Raw genomic sequence first — 14,710 nt, forward strand, 5'->3', positions numbered from 1 at the left:
GACCAACTGGTTGTTAACAGGTGTGTTTAATTTCCACATATTTGGGAATTTTTCAGTTTTATTTCACTGTGGTCACAGGACAGACTTGGCATGATTAAAATTATTTTGAATTTACTGAGATCTGTTTAATGGTCTAAGATACAGTTAACGCCAGCGAATATTCTACGTGCATGTGAGAAGGACGTGTGGCAGCTGGTGGTGGGTGTTCTATCAATGTCCTTTGGGTTTTCTTTGCTTGTGGAGTTGTTCAAGTTTCTCCTTCCTTGCTGATGTTCTCTCTCCTTGTTCTGTCCATTATTTAAAGTAGAGTACTGAGGTCTTTGACTATTGTTAAATTGTCTATTTTTCCATTTGCTACATCAGTTTTTGCTTTTGTATTTGGGGCTCTGTTTAGGTATATAAGTGTTTACAGTTGTTACAGCCCCTTGAATTGACCCTTCCATCGTTGTTTAATGTCCTTTTACATCTCAGAAAAAAATTTATCTTAAGTCTATTAAATCTATTTTATATTTTATGGTTATTTTATCTTAAAGTCCACTTATCACATCTTTCAAATGAAAATGAGCCTCTTCTTGATAGCATATTTTTGGATCATTTTAATATATCCATTTGCCAGTCTTAGCTTTTTAATTAGGCAGTTTAAAGCATTTACATTTAATGTAATTACTGAGAAGGGAGTATTTGTATCTGCCATTTCCATGTTTATTTTCTGTGACTTAATCTCCGACACACATATTTCTATGTTTATGTTCTTTGATTTCTCCATTCTTTATTTACATTAAATAGATATTTTCTTGTGTACCAATTTCTTATGAACCATTTTAATTCCCTTATTTTTTTACTTTAGTATATATTTATGTGGTATTTTCTTAGTGATTACCCTGGGGATTTAATTAACATATTGATTTATTACTATCCAGTTCAAATTAATACCAATTTAGTTTCTACATCTAAAAACTTTGTCCCCGTGTAGTTTGATATCCCCTTTATGTTATTATTGTCACAGTTTACAACTTTACACAGAATGTGCCCAGAAATATAGATGCACAATTACTTTATGTAATTGTTTTTGTTAGATATCAGAAAATATGAGTTAAAAACTCAAAAGACATTAATAATTGACTTTGACATTTATCTATGTATTTACCTTTACTGCTGTTCATTGTATGTCCATGGAGATTCAGCTTACTGGGTAGTGTTCTATTTCTGCCCTCCAAAATTCCTTCTGGCACTTTTTGTAGAGCAGGTCTACTAGCAATGAACTCTGGCATTTGGTAGTTATTGTTTATCTGGAAATGTCTTAACTTCCCTTTTAATTTTAAAAGATAATTTAACCAGAAATCTTGGTTGACAATGTTTTTTTTTTTCTTTTAGCACTTTGAATAGACCTTCCTATTGCCTTCTGGGCTACATAATTTTTGAGGCAAAATCTAATGTTATTTTATTATTGAGGACTCCTCCCTTGCATGTGACCAGGTGCTTCTTTCTTGCTGTTTTCAAGATTCTTTCTTTGTTTTGGGTTTTAACAGTTTGTTTAAATGTCTTTTTCTTTCCGCCATTATGTCTTCAAATATTTATTCTGTCCCCCTTTCTTTATTCATCTGGGACTCCCAGTCCCGCTGTACCTATGGTTCTATGCCTGAGGGCATCTCACAGGTCTCTTATGTTCTGTTCATTGTTCATTATCTTTTTTTTCTTTCTGTTATGCAGACTAGACATCGCAACTGGGATCTGTCTTCAAGCTCACTGAGTCTTTCCTTTGCTGGCTCAATTCTGCTGCTGGGGCCTTTTAGTGAATTTTTAATTTTAATGATTGTACTTTTCAATTCCAGAATTTCTATTTGTTTTGTTTTGTTTGTTTGTTTTTAGTGATTTCTGTCTCTTCACTGGTATTCTCCATTTGGTGGAACATCATTCTCATGACCCCTTTTAGTTCTTTGGCCATGGTTTTCTTTATCTATTTGAACAAATTTAAAATAGGTGACTTAAAGTCTTTCTGTATGAAATTCAACTATTGGGCTTTATCAGAGCAGTTTTTATTAATTGCTCCTTTTTCCTATGTATTGGCCTATCTTCCTTGTTTCTTTGTATGCCTCATATGCTTTTGTGAAAACTGGATATTTAAAATATTATAATGTGACAACTCTGGAAATCAGATTCTCTTCCTGCCCCAGGGTTCATTTTCTGCTAGTTGTTGAGTTTTGTTTAGTTATTTTTTTATGAGCTAATTTTGTAAAATCTGTATTCTTTGTCATGTTTGGTCACTGAAGTATCTCTTCTGTTACCTTAAGGGTCAGCCAGTGATTAGACAATGTTTTTAGATTCACTCCGTGTATGTATTGGCAGGACATGTTCTTAACTGTCAGTGAGGCAGTTTGAACTTGGCCTTAGCCTTCACTTTCCACTTGTACCAAGCTTGAAGGTCAGCCAGAGGTGAGGGGTTGGGGCATTCTCAGGTATTTCCTGAGCCAGTAAGTGTAAAGTTCTGGGCATGTGCGTGGCCTTAGAGACCCCAGCAATATGTCAGAGGTTTTTAAAGTCCCCTTTCCCCAAAACATCTCATTCCTTACACTTTCCTTCTAAGTGCTTTGTTTAGCCTGTTTTACCTCAACTTTCTTCCACTGCCCCAGGCAACAGCAAATAATACATTTGTCTATAAATATTTTTGACAAACAGTGCCCTTTTAGCCAGTTCTCCAGGGAACCACCATGCAAGGTTAAAAAAAAAGAAATCCCTCAACCCTCAAAGTCCTTTTCTTTGCAAATAAGGTCCATTCTGCTTCCTCTAGTCCTGACATCTGTACTAGGAATGTGGCCTGTTATCTTCAAGGTCACGGCCATGCTAGTGAGTAGGGAATGGGACCAGAGCAAATTCAAACACCACAATACTGGGCTCTTACTGAGAATCAACCACATTTTTTTCTTGATCTAAGCATTCCACTCGTTGCTGCAAGCTATTGGTTAGATTCCAGATTTCCAAGATTGTTGATTCTGACAGTTTTTGTTAGGATTTCTGCTGCTTTCACGAAGGGACAGACTTTTTCATTTTTTACTGCACCATTTTTTCTGACCTTCTCTAAGCAAAATCTCCACGCAGGTATAAGTCAATGAAAGCTTTCTGTGAGCTATTAAGTTGTTTTTGCTATTGTCGTCTTACTAACACCCTATTATTTCATTTCGTTTTTTTAGTCGAGAGAGAATGTTCAATTTTATAGGACACTTTATAGACCATTTCCTAGAAAATAGCCATGCATAGAACAAGTTCCTCTTGCCTTCTAAACTCAGCCACTGACACTAAAAGTTGTTTAGTAGGGCTGACTCGTGATCGCGCCTATGGATAAAATACCCGTGACTGGCCCACTAAGACCGTGGGCATTGTGATTATTAATGCCACTTGGGGGGAAGGCCTTCAGGGTACACTTTGCGGTGTTCAGCTTATCTTTCCTTCTGAACACAGTCGCTGTGACACTGATGCATCCGACACTGCTGTGTTTGTATCACTGAAGAGTCACTCTGAACTATGATTGTCCCTTTAAGAGACTCGCAGGCAATGATGGGACGTAAAGACGCCTAGGAAAAAGAGAGCAGAGCGTGCAGAAAACAAGGTTAGTTTTCCTCACTTGACCTTTACCAGAGAGAATTAAGCTCAGATGTTTCAGCAGTGGCAGCTTTAGAGGATGCCGCTCTTCCTCTGTGTTTAGAAACTCCAGGGGAAAGGCTGCAGGGACTTCCGCTCTTCTCTCCTCTTGCTGCCCCCATGGGGCGCGACCTGATGTGAATGTCACGGGTTAGTCCAGAACCAGGAACGTCACCGGATCGGGGTTCCAGAGAAATGCCCTAAGTTCCTCCCCAGAGCTCTCGGGTAAAGGCATCCTTGGGGGTGCCTGCAGGTGACGGTTTGCCCATTTCCTCTGTGGATGTACACGTGAAGAGTGACTATAATAGTCGTGAGGGAGGCAGGCACATAGCATCCTTGTAATTTGCTATTTGAATTGTCACAGAGCATCAGTATTGACGGCAGGAGTGGCATTCCCGGTCACAGGGACATTGAGGGCCCAGCGGTGAAAGGAGTCCTGCTTTCCCAGGCCAGCGGTCGCTTTTGTTCAAGTTCATGCTCTTTGAGATAAGAACCCCGATCTTATTTTAGAATACGTGTTCTAAATCAATGGGAAAAATCAAATGTCTTCGGCTATCCTTAAAAATAAATTTAAAAGGGGAAGCAATAAAACAAAAAGAAAAATCAAATGTCGAAACTTAGTACTCAGTCTTTTCGAAAAGAAAAGGCATGCCCATGTAGGGACTGGGAGGCATACAGATTCCAAGCACAGAGTGTAAGGTTTTCAACCTAATGCCGCCCAGTCAGCCAGCCCAAAGGAGCACACTGTAGGCGCTGACAATGCCCCACTCCTTGGACACAGAGCAGCCCAAGATTTACTGGGAATGCACAAGGAGCCTTTGCAGAAGAGCAAGGGGCTGCTCCCGAAAGAGAGATTAAGATCCCATTTCCCATCCTTTGAGGAAATCCCAACAGAGATTAGTAGGCAAGAAAGCTCACTAAGATTTCTTTTGGGAGATGAAGACCTCATAGAGAGGGGCTGGCACCAGCAACAAAGCACGAGGTCAGGGGTGAAGGTCAGGGGTGAAGGGATAGTGCTGTCAGAGGTGAACTTCTTGATAGTGAAGACATTAGCAAGGGGAAAAATGCACAAGAGGCGGCAAGGGGCAGCACCCCCTGGAGAAATCAAAGAAGAGAGGAGAAATATGTGAGCTAACGAGCTGGAGCTGGACTGGAAATGTGGATGCTGGAGCCCGCTGAGGACCCGCTACGCAAAACCCCGGAGCTGAGAACCAAACTCCCAGCAAGCAAGAATGGAGGTGCCCGGCAACTGGAAACCCAGTGGAGCCTGCCCAGCACATGGCCCTGTCTGGGCATCTTCGGGGCAATGTGGTGTGGGGCAGGCCTCTTGGCGCTCTGTTAGGAAAGAGGGGGCTAAAAACACAGGCAAAGCTCCCAGTCTGAGCAAATGCCACATTCTAGGAGGCAATTTAGTTCTGCAAGACGCGTGTGTTCCTTAAATCAGCCTTAGGCGTGGCTCTTTGAACTTGTGCCGTCTGGTCAGCAAATCAAGGTGACTGGGCAGAAAGGCGGGGCCAAGGGGAGAAAGTGCAGGGCTTGAGGGGCTGTGCCCTCCATGTGGCTGGGGAGCCAGGAGGAGGGACTGGCCATGGGGGAGGATGGAGTGCACGGAATGGGTAAGACATCAGAGGCGTAAGGGTTTCATCTGACTGCGAAGCCCAAGGTGCGGTCCTCAGAGAGAACGAGAGGAGCAGGAGGCATATCTTTAGAGGTGAGGATGATGGACTTTGGCAGGCTAAAAGTCTAGCGTGGTGTGCATCATCCGTTTCAGAGCAGGCCAAGGAGGATGAGGGCACCGAGAGGAAACGGTGGTAGGGAAACACTATGAAGCTCACGAAGGAAGAGCCGGCCCGTAACTCATCACTTAGGCCATCGTTGCTGGAGGTAGGTCACATATTTGGCAATGAGCTCTACCGCAGGCAGAGAAAAGACAGACACACCATCTGATGACATATGCATAGTGGCCATGAGATAAGAATAAACCAGTGACTTTGGCAAATGATGTGTTTTCCTAACAGTAAGCCTGAGGAAAAATTCCTGCTGTGGTTCTTTAAAACGAATGTGTTATGTGCTGTTGTTTCTAGAGTCCGAGAGGAATTTAGTTTTTAAGTCTGTCATGAAACATCTACATCTCTGTACACACACACACACACACACACACACACGGTCCCCTGAGTCGATCCTTCCGTCACCCTTCCCTGGCCCCACAAATAATTCTCTGATTGTCCAGATCTCCCCATTACCCATTAAAGTGGCTTCGGTCTTATCCTGCCTTCTCCCATTAAAAATTAACTCTCTAGCCTAACTTTTCAGCACCCTGATCTCTCTAAGCAACTAATCTGATACACGGAACATTTTCCGGAAGCTGTGATAATGAGTTAATATGTTACCACTTCTGAAAACCGTATTAACTTCACGGCTTCTGGTTGTATGTCAGGCTAGAGATTTTTAACTCTGGCTTTTGTTGAGCAAGAACGGTTTTCCTTTCTTTTTTTTTTTTTTTCAAAGACAGTGTAAGTGGCCCGCTAACATGTCAGATGCATGCAGAAGGAGCTGCCAGGCTAAGGCTCATTTATTTTTGATTCTATCATATGCTCGTTTTATTTGTGGTGGGTCCTTGGTAGGCAAGTTACAATTTAGTCCCTGGTCAGGAGGAATCGAGTGGTGGTGGTGGCTGAAGCTTAAGATGAGCAGTTAGAAATCAAAAGCCATGAAACTACTAGTACGTTTGCAAGCTAGAATTACACCTTCCATGGAACATCATCCGAAAGAGACATGCACAGCAAGGCGCAGTCGTTATGAATTGCGAGGAACCGGAAGGTCAGGGTGGTCTGCTTCCATCGCGTGCCAGAAGGAAGTTCCCGGAGGGCTCGCGCATTAGGATAAATGTCATGCTTCTGAGCATAACCACGCACGGTGGTTACATTTCTGCGCCATAGACTAGTCTCAGCCGACTGGGGAAAAGTGCAGTAAAAACTTTTCCAATGGTCAGCTTAGCTTTATGAAATGTGGGTGAAGCACAGGTGAGCTTGTATATAAAGTGTACGTGGTCTATTCTCAAATATCTCGACATAATTGTGGATAGTGAATCCTTAGATTATTTTGTTAGTGTTGTTGTGATCGTTGGATTTTTAGCTCAACTCCCCAGTTGCAAAACAGCTTCCTGAAACAAAACAGAAAAATACCAAGACCCAGAGAAGAAATTTAGGGGCAAAGGGCCATTCAGGGGCTCTTGTGTTGATGTGGAGAATAACGTTCTCACGATCCAGTTACCGAAGGGTGCTAAATGGGAAGTCTGAGATTTTCACTGTTTATATGTTATCTGTCTTTTAATTGTAGAAAGTATCATGCATATGTAAAAGAGAACAGAACAGTATAAAAAATCTCTGTCCACTCAGTTTCAGTAGTTATAAAAGTCCTGCCCTTCTTAGATCTATCCCAGATTTCCCACTTCCCACACATACTATTAATCATAGTGACAATTACTTTGTGGGTAAAATCATGACTATTATTATTATTATGGGTCTATTTGGGGTATGTTACATCCACAAAAAACGAACTGAAATCTGGGCAGTGTAATCTGGCAAATGGGTACAACTCCATAACCCACGCCCACTGTGGTACGGGCCACAGAACACCTCCACCTCCTGGGGAGTGCCTGTGGTTCTGTTCTCACACCCTTCCCATCCCCTAGGCCCGGTTCTGACTTTTCTGCATGGTTTGACTGTTCTGGAACTTCAAATAAGTGGAATCTTAGAATTTACTTTTCTTAATTATTTTACACTAGCTGCTTTCATTCAAAGAAGGCTCCTGGGACAATAATTCATGCTAGTCCATGAATCGGTGATTTATTTTTTTTAAGATTTTATTTATTTATTTTTAGAGACGGAAGGGAGGGAGAAGGAGAGAGAGAGAGAGAGAGAGAGAGAGAGGGAGAGAAACATCAATGTGCGGTTGCTGGGGGTTATGGCCTGCAACCCAGGCATGTACCCTGGCTGGGAATTGAACCTGTGACACTTTGGTTTGCAGCCTGCGCTCAATCCACTGAGCTACACCAGCCAGGGCTAGTAATTCATTTTTAATGCTGAGTAGAATTCCATTGTATGACTATGCTACAATTTGTTCATTTATTCTCCTAATTACTCTTTTAATTTCTTTTTTGACCTCTGAGTTGTTATAAAATGTTTTTTTTAAATTGCCAAATATTGGGGACTTTTCTACTTTTTAAAAAATATCAATGGTTAATGATTTCTGATCTATTTCCATTAAAATTAAAGAGCATGACCTATAAGATTTCAGTCTTTTGAAATATATATGTATTTTATATATATATTATATATATACTGAGACATTTTAAAAATGTTCTAGGGCTCTACTATATGGTTTATCTTGGTAAATGTTCTATGTTCAAAAATTTAAAAAATGTCTATCCTGGCATTGTTAGAAATATTAGTATATGTATGTGTGTGTGTGTGTATATATTAAATAGTGTCAGTAAGCCAGCATGATTAATGGTGTCATTCGCATCTTGTGTATCAATCATTACTCATTATTTTTGTCTCCTGGCTCCACTGAAGAGGGTGCAGGAGTCTTTAACAATAACTGGACTTGTCTGTTTTTGTTCTGGCCTGTCAGCTTTCCCCTTCATGCATATTGAAGATGTTTTTCAGGTCACACAGAAGTATAACTCTTCTGTTTGGCTGATGTACTGGTACTTTCGCCATTTGCAGCTCACCTCTCTCCCTGTGGTTAAACCTGCCGTCTTGGAGTTGATGTTCCCCGACATATAATACAGCCAGTCTAGCTTCGTTGTTATTAGAGTCTGTGCAACGTAGCTTCTTCCAAATTCCAGCTTTCAACCTGCTTGTGTCTGGAATTAAAGCATTTCTCTTGTGGAAAATATATACTTGGGCCTTGCTTTTATAATCAATCTGAAAATCTTTGTCTTTTAATTGGAGTGTTTAATTATTTACATGTAATATAATTATTAATGCAATTTGATTTAGTTTTTCCATTTTACTATTTGTTTTCTTTTGGTCTTATCTGGTTTTTTTTTTTTTTTTTGCTCCTTTGTCCCTCATTTTCTGATTTCTTTTGGGAAAATTCAATTCTTTTACAGTATTTAATTTTGATTCCTCAATTGGCATTCCAGTGCTTTGCATTAGTTTTAAGGTGGCTGCTCTAATCCTGGCTGGTGTAGCTCACTGGATTGAGCTCGGGCTGCGAACCAAAGCATCGCAGGTTTGATTCCCAGTCAGGGCACATGCTTGGGTTGCAGGCCACGGTCCCCAGCAACCGCACATTGATGTTTCTCTCTCTCTCTCTTTCTCCCTCCCTTCCCTCTCTAAAAATAAATAAATAAAATCTAAAAATAAAAAGTAAAAAATAAACAAATAAAGTGGCTGCTCTAGATAATATATGATCTCTAAATGAACACAGTCAACTTAGTGTTAACATTATACTGCTTTACATACAAATAAGGAAAACTTGCTACAGCATGGTTACTCACAATTATTATTTGTGCTATTTTTGTTTAAGTGCTACAACTAGTCACATTATAAATTGCTCTCATAATGACTGCTGTGTTCATGAAATTAATAAATAGATTATATATGTGTGTATTTATGTGTTTTTAAATATTTACATATTTGGCTAGAGACTTACAGTTCTGGTGACCTTTATTCCTTCCTTTGGATCCAAGTTCCCACCTGCTGGGTAATTTCCTCCCAGCCTGACAACCTTCCATGAGCGCTTCTTGTGTAGGTCTGTTTCAGTCTGTCCTTCAAGAGGAGACCCTCCTCCGGCCTCTGTCTGGTTTTGGCAATTCTCTCGGTGACTTCAAAGAGCTGGGGGTTCTCGGGGAGCTAGGGGACAGGACCAATTTTGTAACTGTTATCTGCAGCAGGCTTAGTCTAACCGAGCCACGCCACCATTAGCAGAAGCTGAAATCCCACTGTTTATATTTTAACGTACTGAATTGTAGCCCTATTTATTCATTAAGGAAACACTTCTTAGGACGTTAAAATGTGCTGGACATTAACAAAGACATAGCTTATTCAAGGAATTCCAAGTGATTTAATGTCGTTAGGAGACAGAGCGTGCTGGGGAGAGTGAGGAGCTGAGTCTGTGGCGAAGAGCCTTGCAAACACGCTGGCGCCTTATCTGGTGGGAGATAAGGAGCTGTTGACGGGCCTCAAGCAAGAGAGAAACATAGGCAGATGTGGGCTTTTGAAAAACCAAGGGTACAGAGACCAGGGAGCAGTCTAAAATTCTCCAGCAAGACATGGCAGATTATCTACCAAGGAAAAGCATCCCAACGCCCTGAAAGAGGCAGCAGGGGGCAGTATTCAAGCTCCTGGACCCTGGAACCAGACTGCTGGGATCCAGGGTCTCTCTGACTCCGGCCCTGCCACATTAGACGATGTAGGTACCTTGTCCACAGCTCCGTGCCCTCATTTACATCCCACAGGTCACAACTGCTGTGTCCTAAGAGTGCCGGGGGTACGAGATGCATTAAAATACAGCCAGACACCTAATGAGCACTATATGACTATAATGTTTATTTATTCTCAGATCGGTTGGTAGCACTATTTGGTAGAGAAATACAATGAAATAAAAATTGTCAAAGGGCTTGAGGGTATATGGGGGAGATAAATGGTAATGGAAAAACACTATAAACATAAATAAATAATAGAAATGTTCAACGTGCTGAAGAAAAGATAGTCGATGTTGGGATTTTATTATCTGCTTGAATAATCATTTAAATACAAGGTTAGAAAACCAGAAAAAAATGTAATACATGTAAAGAAGAAATAAAGATTAAGGTATCAGTATTTGTAATTATTCATCATGCTCTGTCCACAAGGTATTGAGAGACTGTTAAATGCCAAGTAATCTTTTCGGTTATATTTAACTATATCGACATATGCTAACTAAGTTAGCGTTCACAGAAGCCCCACACGGAGGAGAGAGGTCACCCACAGGAGATCTGATGGGCAACCAAGAGCCGCCCCCAGAGCAAGCCTTGCCTGGGAGGCCTGCAAAGGCGAGACAGGCCTTCAACACGAGCCATCTGCTCCCTGCTCCCTCCTGAGCCTCTCCTCCCCGCACGTCTGTTTACAGACCTTATCTCCGAGAGGCGGCCCTGGAGCGCGGGTGGGGTGGAAGCAGACGCCTCTCTTTCTGCGGGGCTTTGGTTTCCGTCACCTCCCCTGGTGGGTTTCCTTCCACAGAAAGTGCCGACGCACGGCCGAGTCCAGGGCTGAACGAAACCCAGTATTCCAGCACCAAGGACTGGCAGGCGGGCGGGTGAGAGCACTCCCAGGGAGAGCACTCCCAAACACCACACAGAGCTCTGCTGTTGCTTTTGGACACGTCGTGCACACATTTCTCCCAGCGCTGGAGTCTCGGCGAGGGGTGACGAAAGACGGAGGAAGCGGTACTCAAGGTGGAGGCCTTGACTTTTCAGTGGCTAAGAAACAACAATCGTTGGTCAGTTATCCAGAACCCTAAGCTGACAATCATGAAACAAAAAATAGCTAAGGAGAAAGAAACCCCAAACATGCAGATCAGGCCTGGCCCCTGCCACCTAAATTAGTTTTCAAGGTCAGGGGGGCCCTGGCCTTGTCCTACAGCTGCCATTGTGACACCCAGCTCTGCGGTGGGAGCTCCCTCCATCCAAAGACTGTGGGCTTCTGAAGACTTCTTAGGGACCCCTAATTTTAAATCTCCTACAGGAATGTCAGTCTGATGATGAGAGGGTTAAGCTTTTTGTCTCTTTTAGCTAGGATGCATGAACCTAGGTATTTACTCTCTCACATTCTCTGAAGTTTCATTGCCGTTCCAGTGGTCAAAATCCCCCGAGATTTCCTCCCCACTGGGGTTCCTAGGCATTTTTAATGATGTCTTTTCCAGACGACAAAGTCTCTTGTGTTTTTCGGTTGCACAGTGGCTGCTTGGGGGGATATGGAGGAAATACAACTCACACACGCCTGTTGGTGGTAAGACTGATTACGTGGCATGATCCGCACGGCGTGTCCTGCCACATCTGCCCGAAGGGCGGCAGGGCCCACAGCTGGGGCACAGACACTGACTATGTAACCTTAAAGGGGGGCCTGTGCTGTGTTCACAATGTGAAAGCCAATGATCGCTCCTTTGAGTCTGCAAATACCACTGACCTTCTCCGCTTTGCATGAGGATCGCGAGTGTCAGAGACGAGCATTTCTGAACAAACAGCAAGGCCCTGCGACCTTCTCTTGTAACTAACCATGCGCAAGGGTGCCTGTACTAGTGGAGAGGCAGGTTGGCACTCAAGTGAGTTTTGTTTTTTTTGCTACTGTGAGAACCATAGCTTTCCAGCAAACAGAAGTGTCGTTCCACCTTGAAAACTAGCACGCACTGACTAGGCTATTCAAACCTCGCAGCAAGGTGTGAGCGCATGAGCGAGCTTGTAAGTGTTCACAAGGTAACACTGGGCCTTAGCCTCGGGCTTTTGCCCACGGCCACCTGCCCAGTTACCGGGATTAATCTGGCGCAGGTGGAACGTGCACCTGGAGACATCCTCGGCAGCCTTAATAACATGTTTTCACCAACACCGATAACACACAGCAATCCATTTGTCCTGCTTGGGGTGGGAGATTTCCCGTGAAAGGTTTGCAAGCTTCACCTGGAGGTTTCTGGTGCAGCTCAGTAGCCATTCGGAAGGGGCCGGCGATCACCCTCCGGGGGTGTTTTTCAACAACTCTTGCGATGCTCCAAAGCAAGTGTTGTGCCTCAGAGAGCATTTCTCAGCACGAACCTTGGAGAGTTTAAGGGTCAGTGGGAACTGGCGTGCTTGATACTTGATTGGAGCAGCTGTGTGGATTCCCACTCCTGTTTTTTTCCCCCTTTTAGTTTCACTCCTTGAGGGTGTGAATACTTTCCACCCCAGTGTCTGACTGTCGAGTGAATCCCCTATATTCTGACCGTGGGTGGTTCAGAGAGAGTGAGGGAAGAGCCGCAGTCACGTCTGCTCCGGGAGCTCCATCCCCAAGTTCTCTGAAGTGGGTGCGGGGCCCACCCCTACCACCTGCTCCCCACTGTGCTCATCTGTCTGTTTGGGGGCGTGGCTTCCAAAAATGGTGCCCAGGATTTACAGTCATTTCAAATTCCTCTGGTTTCGTTATGGAATTTGGGGTCTCTCAAATCATACGCAGGGAATTCACGGAGCTTTTTTCCATCTCATTTTCTTGGTCCCCGAGAACACATAAACAAATTGATGGACATTCGGAAGCCCTGAATTACATGTCCTCAGCACTGCGCATCGCTGTCTAAAGTTCTGCCCATCCTACACAGGCTTTGACAGTCTCTGAAAATCACTCTCGGCTCAGACTGTGATCAGGGCTCAGACTCCACCAGCAGGGTCTTCTTCTGACCTGGTTAACTTCCCGGTTCCTGGCTGCCTAGAAGGGGTGGGAGGCTGGTTGGAGGGAGTGTTGGGGCAGGGACCGTGGAGGCCACCGTATGGAAGAAGAGGAATAGGGTGATAAAAGCATTTAGGCTTAAGTTATGAAGTGGGCAGACCTAAAAGAGAGACGACCCCAGACCAATCAGCCCACAATCTCTGATGGTGCTCAGGTGTGCGCCTCAGTTACAGTCGGCAATCAATAACACATTAGCTGCAGGTACACGGCATGGTGGTTCTACATCCGTACAACTTATGACGCCATCCTGTGTGAAGTCCAGCACCCCCGGACATAACGCAGACTCTTGTGAACATCCCCACAGCTATTGTGAAACCCCCACTGTGCACTTTTTAACCCCCTAAAATCGCCTCTTGGTATTCCAAGTGCGATTAAAGCGAGAAACACCGAAACGGGGGATGGTTAGAAAGATGCGCCAGCTTCTACTTAAGCCTTCCCCCAGTCAGGTCTCAGCTGTCCTCTTTGTCAGGTTTAAAGGTGAACACGGCACACGGACCCAATTTGCACAGACCAGAGAGCGAGAGGGACAACCCACCGATAGCCCCCGCATCCCGACACATCTCAACGAGCTCGGACGCTGGGGTGGCCCCGAGGGGACACGTTTAATAAAGATAAATGGCAAAGCCCACGCCTGGGACACAGTCACCCGACCTCACAAAGGCAGGGCGGTGCGGGCGGGACGAAACAGCAACACCCAGGGAACGTTCCTGAGGAACGCAGTTGGTTTTACGTGGACCCTGAGTCAACGTGCGGATCTGGCCGCCAGGAAACCAACTCGGCCTGCGCTGCGCCAGCGGCTGCATTAGCGTCCGGACGCCGAAGACCCTTGCTTCGCGCCTGTTGGCAGACGCTGCCCACCGAGTCACGCCGTGAGCGGCGTGCTAAATGGAGAACAAGTCAAAATTAGATTGTGGCTGACGAGGAAACTAGGAGTTGTCCTGTTACATTTTTTTTCCCCCCAGGGAGAACATAGTATATTGCTCAAGACTATGGACGTTCGCTCAGGTTTATCACGTCAAGTCCAGAAGTCAAAAGCCATGAAGAAATGGAAGGCAAGGCTTTTCAGCCACCTTGGCCGTCATCATCGAGGGGAAGGGGCAGCCCACCGGCCTGAGGGCCCCCGTCCCTGCAGTGATTTAAGCCTTCACGTAAGCGATGCGTGAGGGGGTGTCAGAACTTGCACACAGTTCACCCTGATTAAGAACGCCTCCTCTCCATCGGAAAGTTTGTGATCTGCGTTTCTAAAGGTAGCTCCGCAGTGGAAGGGAGCCTCTCTTCTCAGCAGTGGTGAGCCGGCAGCCTGGTCCTCTGCCACCTGCACCCTTGGCCAGGCCCCGGAGACCACCAGCACAGTCAGCGCCACGTGCCCCCCGCCGCCCCCCCCCCCCGCCCCGTGGTGCTCCCAGGGGCCCATGCAGTCACTTGTTTGCAGATGTCACTTCTTACAATATGCTGACCACATGTCTCTCTTTATCAGCCCCTTGCTCGTGTAAACTCAACTTCTTGCAGAAAGTGACCCTGTGTCTCTTCGCTGTTCCTGACCATCTGGGCCCGAGGTTGGTATCTCCGCGGCCCTCACTGCGCTCAGAGGACTCGGCAGTTCTCGCCTCACC

The sequence above is a fragment of the Phyllostomus discolor genome, chromosome 11 (assembly GCF_004126475.2).
Source record: "Phyllostomus discolor isolate MPI-MPIP mPhyDis1 chromosome 11, mPhyDis1.pri.v3, whole genome shotgun sequence".
NCBI classification, from domain to species: Eukaryota; Metazoa; Chordata; class Mammalia; order Chiroptera; family Phyllostomidae; genus Phyllostomus; species Phyllostomus discolor.